Consider the following 15,200-nt stretch of genomic DNA (forward strand, 5'->3'; position numbering starts at 1 on the left):
TGGGCCTTAGTTGCCTGATAATAAATGATATTTTATATTATTTAAAATATGAATAGTTTTGAAACGGCCACAAAATTAACATTATTCATCTAACTAGTTACAATACTATAAATTGATATTCACCTACTTTAAACAAACCCGCATAAAGATACTCGTATATGTCTTGAAAGTGAAATTTAAAATCGCCCCTGCATTTTACGGTTTGTATTTGTATGCAATCTTAATTCCAAGTTTGTGCAAAGTTAGGATGGTCAGAGTCAATGTAATTAGGTACAGCAAATCAAACTGATATGTTTTCTAATTTGTTGTATATAGTTTAGTTATCGGGTTAAGTTATAATCTTTGACTCATAAGCTCATAATCCAGCTATGTACTACTTATTATAAGAGGGCGTGGAAATTATATACATATTATCATATAATTATACATCAGATCCAGTGTAACACAGTATAATCGGCATAAACAGCCCAGCGCAGTGATCAATAACTATTACAGTATTTATAATCGATTGTCAACCAGCAAGGCTATTCGCACTGACATTAGAAATGATAACATCGTTATCAGTGATCTAGAATTAGTAATAACACTAATAACAGTAACAGTGATAAATGAAGTTATTATCAATGGTAGCGCAGGCGGAAATTAATTTGCAAGAGCGTATTATTTTATCTGTAATTTAGAAGGATATCTGTCAATATCTTACAATCGCAAAGGTTTGTTTAACGGATAGATTTTATAGTTTCTTGACCTACCTGTATAAGTCAATTTTTTTTAATTAATACTTAAACTAAAACACCAACTAAATCACTTGTGTGTCTGTCCGTCTGTCTGTCCGACCATTCCCCCCCCCCCCTTTTATTTCCGAAACTACTGACACAAAATATATAGTCCTTTACCTATAGATGACAGGAAAACCTATAAGAAATGTGCAGTCAAGCATAAGTCGGACTTAATGTAAGGAACCCTTGAAACGCGAGTCCGACTCGCATTTGGCTGGTTTTTCGGAATTGTCAATTCTATTGCGTATAGGTTCAACGGGGAGTGCTCCGAGGATCAGTTTGATTTAATCCCCGCCGCTTCGTCACTTATGGTTAGACGGTTGGCAGTCCTCAACTGTGCGTTTCTCCAGAAACTTTCTGCTTCGCTCAGCTAAACTGCGGGTCTGGAAATGGAATGAACTATCAGCTACGATATTTCCAAATCGATACAACCTTCAAACCTTCAAGAAAAGAGGTGTTATCGCTAAAAACAGTATGTCAGTATATGTGATAGTATGTCACCGACGTTACCGTTTTGACCCTTTTACCGTGGGTTAAATAGATAAAAATTCAACGTCAAACTAAAGCACCTCTATGAAATGTTTATTGTAAAATGTTACCAGTGTTGAAAAACTGATGCTAAATACTTCTTTTACAGGATTTTTGGTATACAACTCATCATTGGTGCCACGTCTAGAGTTTGTGTGGAAAGAGAAGAGTCGTGGAATGTAAGACAGCCCATATATTTCACGACTCTTCTCTTTCCGCACATACTGAGTATTTATAGGAGTGTTGGTATAGACTGCAATTTACAATTTTACAGTAAAGTTAGAATGGCCACGTGACGGGAAGCTCCGCGTGTCCCATATAAGGGCCGGAGCCGACCGGCCTCGGCGCACGCGCAAGGCCGCAGGGTGACTGACTCACGCGCAACTAAGTAGACGGGCGTAAGTGACATTTTATACCACGTCGGACAAGCAGCTTGGTAAGCGATCACCGTAGGCCCAGGGGTCTTTGAAGGCATGATTGCGGGTCTTCATCAAGCCTCCCAAGATAATAACACTTGTTCTCTTCTTATTTCCATCCTGTTACCCCCTGCTGGGGTGTAGGGCTCGAATCTTTTCAGATAGACAACACTTAAGAGTTCTTAAACCACTGAAGAACCACATCCGGAAGATTACGGGTCACTTTTTTTTTTTTTTTTTTTTTCTCTTTATTATGGCACAAACAGTCATTACAAAAAAGTATGTTGTTGTGTATGAGTTTAGCTCAGGACCGGGACAAGTGGCCTCTCTTCTAGAGGCCTATGCAGTGGGCCAATAAAGGGCTGATATGATGATGATGTAACCACTGAAAACAACACTAGCTATTAGGTGTTATCTCTGGGAAAACGAGCATTTTTGAGTTTTTATATGTTTTCCGAGCAAAGCTCGGTCTCCCAGATATTGAAATTTCCTCTTTCACATCAATGCCCTCGTAGACATGTTATCTATACGACCGGCCAGAACAACTCAATGCACACTGTCCTGCTTAGCAACTAAAAGCGGCCAAGTGCGAGTCGGACTCGCCCATGAAGGGTTCCGTATTTAGGCGATTTATGACGTATAAAAAAAAAACTACTTACCAGATCTCGTTCAAACCAATTTTCGGTGGAAGTTTACATGGTAATGTACATCATATATTTTTTTTAGTTTTATCATTCTCTTATTTTAGAAGTTACAGGGGGGGGGACACACATTTTACCACTTTGGAAGTGTCTCTCGCGCAAACTATTCAGTTTAGAAAAAAATGATATTAGAAACCTCAATATCATTTTTGAAGACCTATCTATAAATACCCCACACGTATGGGTTTGATGAAAAAAAAATTTTTGAGTTTCAGTTCGAAGTATGGGGAACCCCAAAAATTTATTGTTTTTTTTCTATTTTTGTACGAAAATCTTAATGCGGTTCACAGAATACATCTACTTACCAAGTTTCAACAGTATAGTTCATATAGTTTCGGAGAAAAGTGGCTGTGACATACGGACGGACAGACAGACGGACAGACGGACAGACGGACAGACGGACAGACGGACAGACAGACAGACAGACAGACAGACAGACATGACGAATCTATAAGGGTTCCGTTTTTTGCCATTTGGCTACGGAACCCTAAAAATTACCCACTTTAGATGATATTATATTATTGTTTATGTTTAGATAAGCTACTAATAACCTTATCGTTTAAATACTGCACGCTAAAACTAACAAAATATATGAATTTAGCATGTAAGCGAATTTATTGTAATTCTTTTGAGAATAAAGATTTCTTTAAACTGAAATTTACACTGGGAAAGTTTAGTACAGTACGTATTGAAAACAAGAATCAAATAAAATGTTGGTAGGGTTTGGCGTGTATTTGGCAGTTTAAGTCGGTTAACTCATTTTAACTAAATACTTACCATAATTAAGAATTGTCTTATGTCTGTGATGTGTTTTGGTGTTTATAACCTTTTTATTTTAACTTGAAATTCACACTCGGAGCAGATTTATTACCTAGATTATCCTTAAAAGGGTGCAATACGGAACAAAAAACCTTTTAATGTCAATTTGCTGATGGTACCTGTTACATATTCAGGTTTTTGACTGTTTTGATGGAGTGTGGTGGCGAAAAAGATGAGTGTGCTATCCATCATTGCAAAAAGTGGCAAGTACAGTAATATTTCATTTCTTAAGAGTCATCATTGTGGACACTGCATATTTATATAGGTACCAATACAGCGGAACCTCGACAAGGCGAAATCTTCGTCAATACGAAAAAAATATGCTATTTTCTCGTGAATCATTCGAAATTTTTAACCTCATTAAAACAAAGTAACCAACGTTCCTGGCCCCGTAGACAACATGCCAATCGCCATAGCTCTGTAGCGAACGAAACGCAACTGTCACTGTCACACTAATATGGAAGAGTGATAGAGAGACACAAAGCGATTAGATGGCGAAGCGATAGCGATTGTCACCTTGGCTAGGCCGCCTGGACTATGTGTTTCTCCAAAAACTTTCTGCCTAGGACAGCTAAACTGTGGAATGAACTGTCGCCCGTGATGTTTCCAAACCGATACAAACTTCAAACCCTCAAGAAAAGAGCGAACTTCCATCATAAAGGCCGGCAGCGCACTTGCATCCCCTCTGGTTCTGCAGCGGTGGCAGCATGGTTCCATTTTTATCGCATGTCAGTATGCCCGTCACTTTCGCACTTACATACTTGTTAGAACGTGACAGGCGATATAAATGCGACCGTGCTACCACTGCAGGTGTCCATGGGCGCATTGGTTACCTACTATCGGGCGATTGATTGACTCGTTTGTTTTCTTCATACAAAACAGTAACGCCTGATTCAATTAATTATTACACTTCTATTTGCTAAATAGAAAATCATCGTATTTGCTCATTAAAAAGCTATGTACCTACTTGCGGATGTGTTTGAAAATCCGCCGCCAGCTACCGCTTTAACCAGTGACTTTTACTTTCTCACGTAGTTTTAACGGTACGTTTAATTAGTACGTAATCGATCACGCTTGACAAGTCAATCTGTGCATTGGCAGGAAGAGAAACTGACATCTGACACACGGTTATAGTATGCAGTACTTTGACTAGTAGAAATAGTCAACTAGGGAACAAAACAAATTATTTTATGAAATATATTGATTTGCGTATTTTAAGTAGGTATCATATACTAAAGAAAAAAGTCGCATGAGCTGTGGCAAGATAACGCGAGGAAGGCGATGATGACACTTAAGAAAAAAGTGACCAAGTCCACCCCAGTTAGTCCAGTTTCCCGCCTCAGCCACCGGTGGACTTTTTGGGCACTTTTTTTTCGTGTATAATATCTATTTCAGTTAGTAGAAATGTAGCTAAACTAAACCTAACCACATAAAGTTTATGCGGTACGGTGGGTGCGATTTTTCATAATTAAGTCCAAGGCTATCCTATGCAATCTATGCATATGGAGTATAAGGACCCTTTAGGCATGGAACGTCACAAATATTAATGTACGTACTTGTTAATAACTGAAATGTTATATTTTTTTATTTGACCTTGTTTCAAAAACTAATGTAGGAAATATATTTACTTATTTTAAAACAATATATATACATAAAAATTAAATTAACACCAACATTAATATGATCAAATTTTTAGTTAGGATATCCACAACGCAGGCTTCGTCAGGTGGCCACAGGCTTGTGTAGGAAATTGAGAAAATGACATATTTAATATGGCTTTGAAGAGCATACGCAGCAAAGCTAAACACTTTGATTAAGTTAAAGTACTGACAATGATAATTTACATGTTGTTCTATCATTTAATTGATAACAGGAAATTATGACGGATGTAATGTTTAAATTACTTTTCTATTTGTTAACACGGCGTTAATGTTAATATTTACTGCTTAATTAAATTCCTTTAAATGATTTATTTACGTATACTTAAGTAGGCATCCTCCGTGTTCAATTAAAGTAAAATATAGGAAATTCTCGTTGCATACATCAATCCAATACAACTAATTAATTTAATTAATTTACATCTATTTTTTTTTACGTATTATAAAGGGACATTTGGGAGTCGTGCACAGAGCCGAAGCCAACACGTAGAGTCCCTTTTGACTATTTATTGAGATGTAAGGGTACGTACACCAAGCGAATGCCATTGCCCGTGTCACCGAACGCACGCAGAGGCAGCCCCCGCCAGAGTTTAAGGTGAGTCATACCTATAAGTCATTATATTAGGTACTATTACTAGTAGTTCGCCCCGAACTGAGAACTCGCGGTTCGCCAAAATGAAGGATCATTATTTTAAAATTGTAAATTTAAAAACTATATTATAAATGTGTAAGCCGAGCACTTTCATTTGATACCAAACTCGACCATACTTCCTTGCAAAAAAGATGACCAGAATAGCGAGACCCCTGACAAATAGCTTTTTAGCCTTCTAAGCTCTTCTAGCTCAATAACCCCTTGATCGAGCCTGCTCATAATTTAATGACTAAAATATAATGCCCTCGACTACACATGTACCCAATTTCATTGAAATTAGAACAAATTTACTTAAGTTATTGTGTATCAAACTATCCTCTGATAGTTCAGCTTAAAAACATCGAAATGCCGGGACGTGCCCCTAGCCAGCCGTGTGCTCCAAGTTGAATGTAAGAACTTCACTTCGCATCGCTCGCTCGTTCGATAATATGATTTGTATCGCACAAATTATTAAAATGGTCACACTAAGGTCGCTACACGTCTTTAAGGCCGATCACACATCATTACTCTAAAAGCTCACTCTATTACCGGAACAAATCAAAGCTCACCTTGTAGACATGCCATTTTGAACCTTACTTACTAGTGATAAGTACCTACCTCATTTTAGATAAGGTTCAACAATATGATATAATGACGCGTCCGGGTTTGAACCTACACCTTGACCGTTCTGTTGGCCTTATGGAGTAGGTAGAGGGAGGTCTTCTCAATACCTTACCTATTTTAGATTTTAGTTCATGGGTCTTGAATGCCGAATTAGATCGGAAGATATAATGAATGATGATAGATATACATATCATGGACCATGGAATTGTTTCATCTGGTACCTACAACGTAAAGTAACTAAGTAAGTTACTAGTGTTTAGTTTTAAGTTTATAAAATACATATGTACGATGACGTTCGAAGTAACGCGGGGCACTTTTGGATGAGACTAGCACAGGACCGGGACAAGTGGCGTACACGACGAGAGGCCTATGCTCAGCAGTGGGCGACCGAAGGCTAAAATGATGATGATGATGATATGTATGTTAGTCTGTAAGGTATTTGTAATATGGGCCTTGTTGTCTGATTTAAATTTCTAAATAAATAAATAAAGTCAAGCCAATACGGGAGCGGCAGCGGCAACCGCATATGTATATAAATGGTCAAAGTAATTCACCAGTTTCAAAGTTTAAACATAAGTGTTTCAAATAATGATTTCATAGAATTGAACATTCGAATGACCCCACTTAACCCCGAAACACATAACTCCCTAGTTGCGCCGCAGTCGAGTAAAAGCAACATGATTGAGCTAACAGAGCGGCGCCCGCGCATCCGCTGTCGCTAGTGTAGATTGAATAAATGGATAGATGGGATTTTTATACTTACTGTTTTTAATTTTTTTAAGTAAGATTTTGATACGATTTGGTACGTTTGAAGAGCTCTTTATTCTGGGCGGAAAAGAGGCAAAATACTCACCAGTTTGAGACAAAAATTGAATTTTAAAACATGCAATGTCCGTAAATCTAGGAAAGTTTTTTGAGGACACACATACAGTGAATGTGCACATAGAGTACTTTATCTATGGACGAAATTTTATCGAAATTTGACGGAAATAAAACGATAACGATATGTACAGTCAAAGAGTTTGATTTTCGACCCATTTCGTAGTACGAAATGGGTCGAAAATCAAACTCTTTTCAAAATTTCGTACCTTGTCACAGTAACAATCAATATGAAAGTCGCTAGAGACCTCATACCTACTATTGTCACTGAGACAAATAAATAAAGGTACCTTATCTAAACCATGAAATGCATCGATGTGGACAATCTTAAGGATTATAATTACGCCATTGTCTCAGGGGTGACGACCTCCATATCGGAGTCATGACACGGCTCGGAATTATGGGAAAATGGTCTGATTTGGAAAATTGGTTATTGTTTAGAGAAAATCGGATAATATCAGATGATTTAGGTATATCTTTTCTGCATGGCTGGGATTGATTTGTTCCTTAACCTAAGAGTTGATTTAATAAACCTTAAGTACCATGTAGGTATATTATTAAATCCATAAGTTTTAAATGAAATATTTTTATAATTTTTTTTATGTTAAAATATTATATTGTGGTCGTTAAAGAGAAAGAAAATGTTACGAGTTGTTTTGCAACAAGAAAGCATAGGTACCTATATGAAAAAAAATACGAGTAAACACTAGAGAACCACGCATACTTTGGCCAAAGGAAATAATTAAAAAATATCAAAAAGTGTGCGATGGCCGGGAATCGAACCCGGATCAACTGCTTGGAAGGCAACTATGCTGACCATTACACCACCATCGCAGCTGAGCGGCGAGTTGAAATATCTAATCAGCTGACGGCGAAGGTCGTTGACTTCTAATCGTGACGGTGTTGAATAAGTTGATAATAAAATCGCATGAAGTTATATTTTTTAAACTGGAGCGAGTTGTCACTTTTTTTGCCATACTAATTTGAACCTTATCACCGAGACAGAAAGTTGTTCGTACCAGACTAGAGAAAACGGTCCACTTGAGATAGAAAAACCGGAGCCCTGTGTCTCACTCGCACATGTTGCCAATGTTAAAAAGATACCACTGTGGTAGAAATTATATCATTAAACTACTGAATTTAATTACCTTCTTATACAATTTTAGTGCTATATTCAGATTACAGTTCTGATATATTTTAAGTAATTTGTAAATAATTATGATGCCAATATTATTAACTGATTAAACCAAGCGCATACACAGCAAAAAAAACCTAAATTTTAGTATGGTAGGATTTGTAGTAACTTTAAATATTAATTGGTATCCCAATTTGATGACATTTCTTCAAAACACGTGAATGCGAAATTTCTTAAAAATTGTGAAGAAATGTTGTGTTAAAGGTTGTTGGAGTGAAATAATTGCTAATTGTGGAATATTGTTTCACAAGAAAGCCACAATGATTACATTTTACTATAAAAATACAAGACAACATTGTCAAACTCATTAGGGTGACTATGATGTCGGCACGTTGTGAATCGGTCTCACAGAATTCTTATTATTAACGTAGGTAATGTAAAAGTAAGTTTAACTTAATAGGTATGTCTTTATTTCGGCATGTTTAATTTAAGATTTGTTATAGAATACCTAATTGAAGGGATGTTTACAAAAACAACATAACTGCTTAGAGCGGTTGTCATTTTTTTTAAGAACATGTTAATCGTTTCAGGTGTCAATGTCAACCAGTGTAGTCAGTTATGTTGTTTTTGTAAACATCCCTTCAATTGCCAAAATTAAAAACCAAAGTGCTTAACTCCTTAAACATTACAGACTCTCATTTATACATAATATTTTGTTACGGAAAAGGTGTATCAAACTGTTTATATATATGCAATCGATTCTTTATAGGTAGGACACATTTCCGTCAATAGAAAAAAGGCACCAACTTTAAAAAAAACGTCATATTTGCTAAACAGATCTTCAATGACGCTTACACTTAAAAAAAGCTGAAGTGGACAAAAGGTAAGCTTACCTTTATGAACATACCATGAGTGAGTGCTAAGGGAGCGTTCAAGTATTATGTAACGCAATTTTTGGACACCTCCCCCCCATGTAACGCGCCGTAACGTTTTTCTGTACCCCCCCTCCCCCCTAGTAAAACGTTACGTAACCACCAAGTGACCATTTTTTTACCTAAAGGCCACAATTATGTGGCGTAAAGTACTTACCGTAAAGTGGCGAAAAGTTCTGAAAGGTTAAAAAACAATGTTACGTAACGCGTAGTTCAAACCCCCCCCTCCCGCCCCTGTAACGCCTCGTAACGTTTTACAAGACCCCCCCTCCCCCCAAATTCGTTACGTAATACTTGAACGCTCCCTAAAGAGGCCGACTACAAATGAAAGAAAAAATCCGACTACTTAAAATTTCACTTTATTTAGAAAATGACACACCCTACTGATATATTTCATGTTATCCTAATATCCCACATACAGATGTCTTATGGTCACCCTAATTAGAACGAGATGCAGGGCTCTAGTTTGACTTCTCATGTGGACACACTTTTTGGTCAATGTACTCGATCCAGTTTATTAACTCTAAATCCGTGTAAAATCGTTACTATGAAATGCACTAGTCATCATTCAAATTAATGAGACTTGACTTTTTGATATGACAACATTGACAACATAATCATTATTACCGATTTTTTCATTAAATCTAAGATTTTTAATATTTTTGGTAAGTATGTTGCAGAACTCAATCTTGCTAATCGAACGCTTCGTAGTCTTAGCAAAATCATAAAACAGCTAAAAAAGTAGCGGACAGTATGGTTTTTGCCAATCTGTGCACTTATATAAAAACAAAATATGTTTGTGTGTAGGTACAGACTATTTCACTTTTTAACCAAAAGTGCCTCCTACATCACTCTAAAATACGAAATTCGCCGAATCATAAAACCTACGCCAAGTCTTATCAAATTGATCACCAGAAGACACGCAGGCGGTGAAGATAGCCAAGTTTAGTGAGTCCGTATGGAAGTCATTTCATAGGCAACCTCCATTTCATTTCATAGTGAAAAAATAGAAGAATTCTTGAATAAAAAGTATTCTATGTTTGTTTATCCCTGGGATATAAAACTCGTTTAAAAATATGTTAATAATGGAAATATTTACGTTTTTCAAATTCTTGTAAAATTGCTACGTATATTTCCAGGTCTGGTATTCCTTACCTTAATTATAATTGTACCTACACTTAATTATAAGTTAAATTTTATTTTGATCTCAGTTTTAACCGTATAATTCCAATTTTATTTTGACATGTAAATTGGCTTTATGTACCTATAAAATAAATGAGTATACCTATTTCCCTACAGACAGTAAGAATATAATATCTAATACCTTTAAACGAGCAATTCTTGTTTATTTATATATTTATTTATTTATTTATATATATATTTCGGGGATCTCGGAAACGGCTCTAACGATTTCGATGAAATTTGCTATATGGGGGTTTTCGGGGGTGAAAAATCGATCTAGCTAGGTCTTATCTCTGGGAAAACGCGCATTTTCGAGTTTTTATATGTTTTCCGAGCGAAGCTCGGTCACCCAGATATTAACTTCATTAAGCACAAAAGCATATCGCGAATCTGGCAAACCCTCAACAGTAAACAAGACATTTATATGGAATCATTAAGTTATTTATGTTTGTTCGTAGTTTATTAACCGACTTCGTAAAAGGAGAAGAAGGTAGGAGGAGGTAGGTAATGGGCAAACAGACATGTGACCTTAAGTTGGCTGTGAGAACGATGGACTGATAAGTAAAATATATATAAATTAATAATAAAAGTATATATAAATTCAAAAATGCGCGTTTTCCTAGAGATAAGACCTAGCTAGATCGATTTTCCGCCCCCGAAACTCCCCATATAGCTAATTTTATCGAAATCGTTAGAGCCGTTTCCGAGATCCCCGAAATATATAAATATACCAGAATTGCTCGTTTTAAGGTATAAGATTTTTAAGTAGCCAACTTTAGGTAGCATCAAAAGTCATCGGATCAGATTATGCGTCAAAAGTATCTACCATTCTCTAATAACTTAACAAAAAGAGATGTTTCTATATGTAGAACAATTGAAAGGTAATTAGGCTTCGAGGCCCTTTAATATATGTAAGGGCGTCCGCTAGCTAACGCGGGTGCACGGCGCTCGGGCACATGTAGGTAAAATCCGTCGCAGGCGCCTGAGCGCCTACCGCGAACCGCGTTCGACGTGTTGCCTCTCTGTCGCACTTGTAAATTCGTACGTAAGTGTGACAGGGAGGTAACACATCGAACGTGGTTCGCGGTAGGCCCTCTGCGCCAGTTAACTATTAGCGTTGGTTACTACTTTTCGTTAACCCGCTCACCCGCTCCGTGCAACCGCGTTAGCCAGCGGACGCCCTCGGCCACGACATTGAGCGACTTGCGACGGCGGTAGCGATAACCATAGGTTGGAGCATAAAGTAAGTATAGTATAGAGTAATCGGCCCATACAAGCCTCGCTTAGTTCCACAAAAATCCAAGAGATGTCACTCAGAGCACCATTGGGCCTAAATATATATTTGTGTTATTTCAAATCTTGCCAATTTTTAAATTAACATGTATAGTTCTAATTTATTTAGCATATTACAACAAAAACCTTTTAAAACATCCATTTACACATAGTAAATCGACGCAGAAAAAAATAAATAAATAATGGCATGAACTATTCTAAGCGCCATCTATCGCATTACTAGACAGTTAGTTTCTTGCCGTTGTAACACACTAAATAGCTCGATTGTTTGAGAAAGACTATCAATAGATGTCACTGTAGTAAATCCTCATACTTTATGATCATATCACAGACAACATATCAACATTATTAAGTAATAAATAATATAATTTTTCTCAAAAATGGACGGCAAAGTCGACGTTGCCGGTTAAAAAATAGGTCGCGAAGTGTGTAGTTTATGGTCATTCTAAAAATTAAAAAGTTAAAAACATTGCTGTCTCGATTTCGGGACTGCAATGTTGCATACAAATTCCATTATTAAACGAGTTCCAAACTTTTTAAAACTTTAAATGGCCATATCAAATGAAGGCATAGGTCCATTAAACAGCCGAACAGATGATCAGCACTTATTATTAATATAATGTTGGTACCGCGACTATTTAGGTGTCTCAAATACGTTGGCGTATTTTCAGCAGAAAAATACACTTCTATTTTTTTTAAAGGCGGCAAGCAAATCTTTTTAATGGTTTTACTTTTCTCTGTGAAAATTAGAACGTTGCTTCTGTAAAATATCTCTTGCACCATTTTTGAGAAAAGCACTATATATGACTCGGCTGGAAGGCTACTTGCTGGCTTCGGATTCAATTAAACGGACTCCCAAGGTCGTCCGTTTAAAACGAATCCTCAGCTTGCAAGTAGCTACTTCCGAACCTCGACAATAATGTACTATTGTTCTTAGAAACGTGATAATAATTAAAATATATTAAACCTACATGGTATCATCAGCCACACTGTTAAGTGTTAACTGTACCGATGTACAGTTAGGAGTGTTGCTGTTTGTATATTAATTTACTTAACCTTACGCATTACAAAATTGTCCTCATATAGCTATACATATATTTTAGGACAGTCTTACACTAATCGACCTACTTGGTAACAAAACATTGTAAATTCTTGAGTAGTTTGAATAGCAGGGCAGGTGACAAAAACTTGCTCAAAAGCATAGAAGGTAGCATCCTATAGAAGTGGTGTACGCGTGCCTCCGTGAGGGACAAAACATGTAAATTCGACCAATCATAGCGTCGCATTGCGCCGCTATGATTGGTCGAATTTATTTGTTATGGTGGGCAACAAATGAATTCGACCAATCACGGTGGTCAATTTACGGTGGGGAATAAAACAAGATGTGAGACTGTGACAAGGACAAACAATAATAGCGCTTTCGCTGCTACTCCTACTGAAAGATACATAAGACTATCCCGTTCTGTCAGTTATCCCCTGCTTCTATTCATGCTCAAAAGAGAAGAGACATCCGACATTTAAAAAAATATCCCTATATGTATGAGAGCAATAATACAATGTGTAAATGTAAATACATACATATCTTATATTTTATGATCATATCAAAGCTGGAAGTCCTAGGTTCGGATCCCCCTAAAAGTGTATTAATATGGTGTCCCATGGTGGTGGCCCATTTGTCCCCGCCGCCATACAAGAGGTGTGGACAGATGGGAATAGATATAGACCATTAATATATACACACACAATTAAAAAACAAATAAATGTCCTATGAGGATTTGAACCCAGGACCTCCTACTTCATAGCACATAGCAGAGCAGGGTCACTGTCACTACTGACTAGCTAGGAGGCCGTAGAAATAATATACAATTTATATATATTTAAATTAAGTACAGTCAGCGTCGTATAGTAGGTCGCATCCAAAGTATTCAAATAGTTCAGTACGCCATACAAATAATATGGTGTACCGAACTATTTGAATACTTTGGATGCTACCTACTATATGACGCTGACTGTAATTATATAACAATTAACAAATCAGACTGGCAGCCACAGTTTAATGGCTAATCTAGGATTAAAACTTTTTAGTGGCTTGCCATTATGTTCAAAACATTTAGCTTCATACCACATCAAATATTTAAGTTTACCGCCATTGCCCGCCAGCATTGAACAAATTGGTTGTTAGTGGGTAGACAAAATAAAGTCACTATCATGTTAAACATTGAATTTATTAATTGTATTTTATTATTTTTAAGAGAATCTTCATAGCATGTGTCTGTCCGTTGAAACAGGAATCAATCTCAACCATCTTCCACTCAAAATATTTTACTTGTGGTACAGTCGCCATCAGATATATCGGAGCGGCCAAGGCGCTCACAAATATCTGAACACGCCTCTATTGTCAGGGCGTTAGAGTGCGTGTTCAGATATTGTGAACACCTTGGCCGTTCCGATATATCTGATGGCGACTGTACAGAGATGCATTGACTATTTCATCTTCACTCTCTTGTTGCATACATTGTAACTTCTAGTGGCTAGAGGCTGGGTCCTGAAATCAGAAACATATTTTTTATATATAAAATGTAATAATATCACAATAAAGTTTAATACACATTGCCTTCACATTGGAGTCTGTTTGCAAACACTAACCATTGTATAGATTTAGACCAAGAAAAGTATGCAGCGATATTGATCGCCTGCGCAGTACATGTGTTATTTTAAATGTCAAACATCTTTGAAATTATGACGTACCTTTCTTCTTTCTTGCTCTAACTCTAAATACTTTGGAATCTTTTGCTTGCTCGGGTATCAATATTAGCATGGGGGTTTAAAATAAAACTTGACAATAGTTATTAGTGGGCAAGGGGGCAAAGCAGTTGTTTAACCGCTCATGCTAATGTTGATTCCAGGGCAAGCAGAAGATTTGAACTATGAGCGTAGCGAGTGGTTCGAGAAGTGGAATCTTGAGCGTTGTGAGAATTCAAGGCACGAGGGTTAAACAAACATTGCCACCTAATGAAACACAGAATTTATCACCATGCCAATGCAGGGAAAATACCAACTATAAAATACCAAAAAAATCAAATCCACATGAACATTATAAAGAATTTATAATTCAAAATCATCATTTAAAAGTAAATTCTACCAGCTAACATAAGGAAACTCAAAATTTAGATCTGATTACTTTGCCCCACATGTGGGATAAATCATAAATGCAATTTTCTCATTAGTATTTGAACAATCAAGGGGGCCTTTACCAGTTGGTGTGGTGATAAATTATTTAATTAACCTTTGTATTCAAAACAAACTTACCTGAAGTGTTAATTTTTTATCAATTTTATCATTTATTGGCAAACAGTAGACACTGTCAGATTAATATGTAGGTTTTACCATTAGTAGTGTTCCGTTACTACATCGGCAATTCACGTCATCATCACAGGTCTTTTCGTCTATTGCAGACGATTTATGCATTGCTGTTTAGACAACGGGTTTGGTGATTGTGGAGGCCGATGCGTGAGCGGCACGACCTCCCACATTTTGGGCACATGTCACGCTTAGCACAGTCTTTAAAGCGCCACATCGGTCTTCCAACTTTCCTTTTAGCATACCTACGCAACTGCACCAAG

The 15,200-nt window shown here is 36.9% G+C and overlaps 1 protein-coding gene and 1 non-coding gene across 3 annotated transcripts in view; both read right to left on the minus strand.

Moving 5' to 3' along the window:
- LOC134657217 (GAS2-like protein pickled eggs) overlaps positions 1–15,200 on the minus strand; it is a 120,828-nt gene that overhangs the window by 34,714 nt on the left and 70,914 nt on the right. The window lies entirely within an intron of this gene.
- On the minus strand, positions 7,798–7,869 carry Trnag-ucc (transfer RNA glycine (anticodon UCC)). The gene has a single exon. It is a non-coding gene; the product is annotated as a tRNA-Gly (tRNA).

Source organism: Cydia amplana, chromosome 19 (assembly GCF_948474715.1).
Source record: "Cydia amplana chromosome 19, ilCydAmpl1.1, whole genome shotgun sequence".
Classification (NCBI taxonomy): domain Eukaryota; kingdom Metazoa; phylum Arthropoda; class Insecta; order Lepidoptera; family Tortricidae; genus Cydia; species Cydia amplana.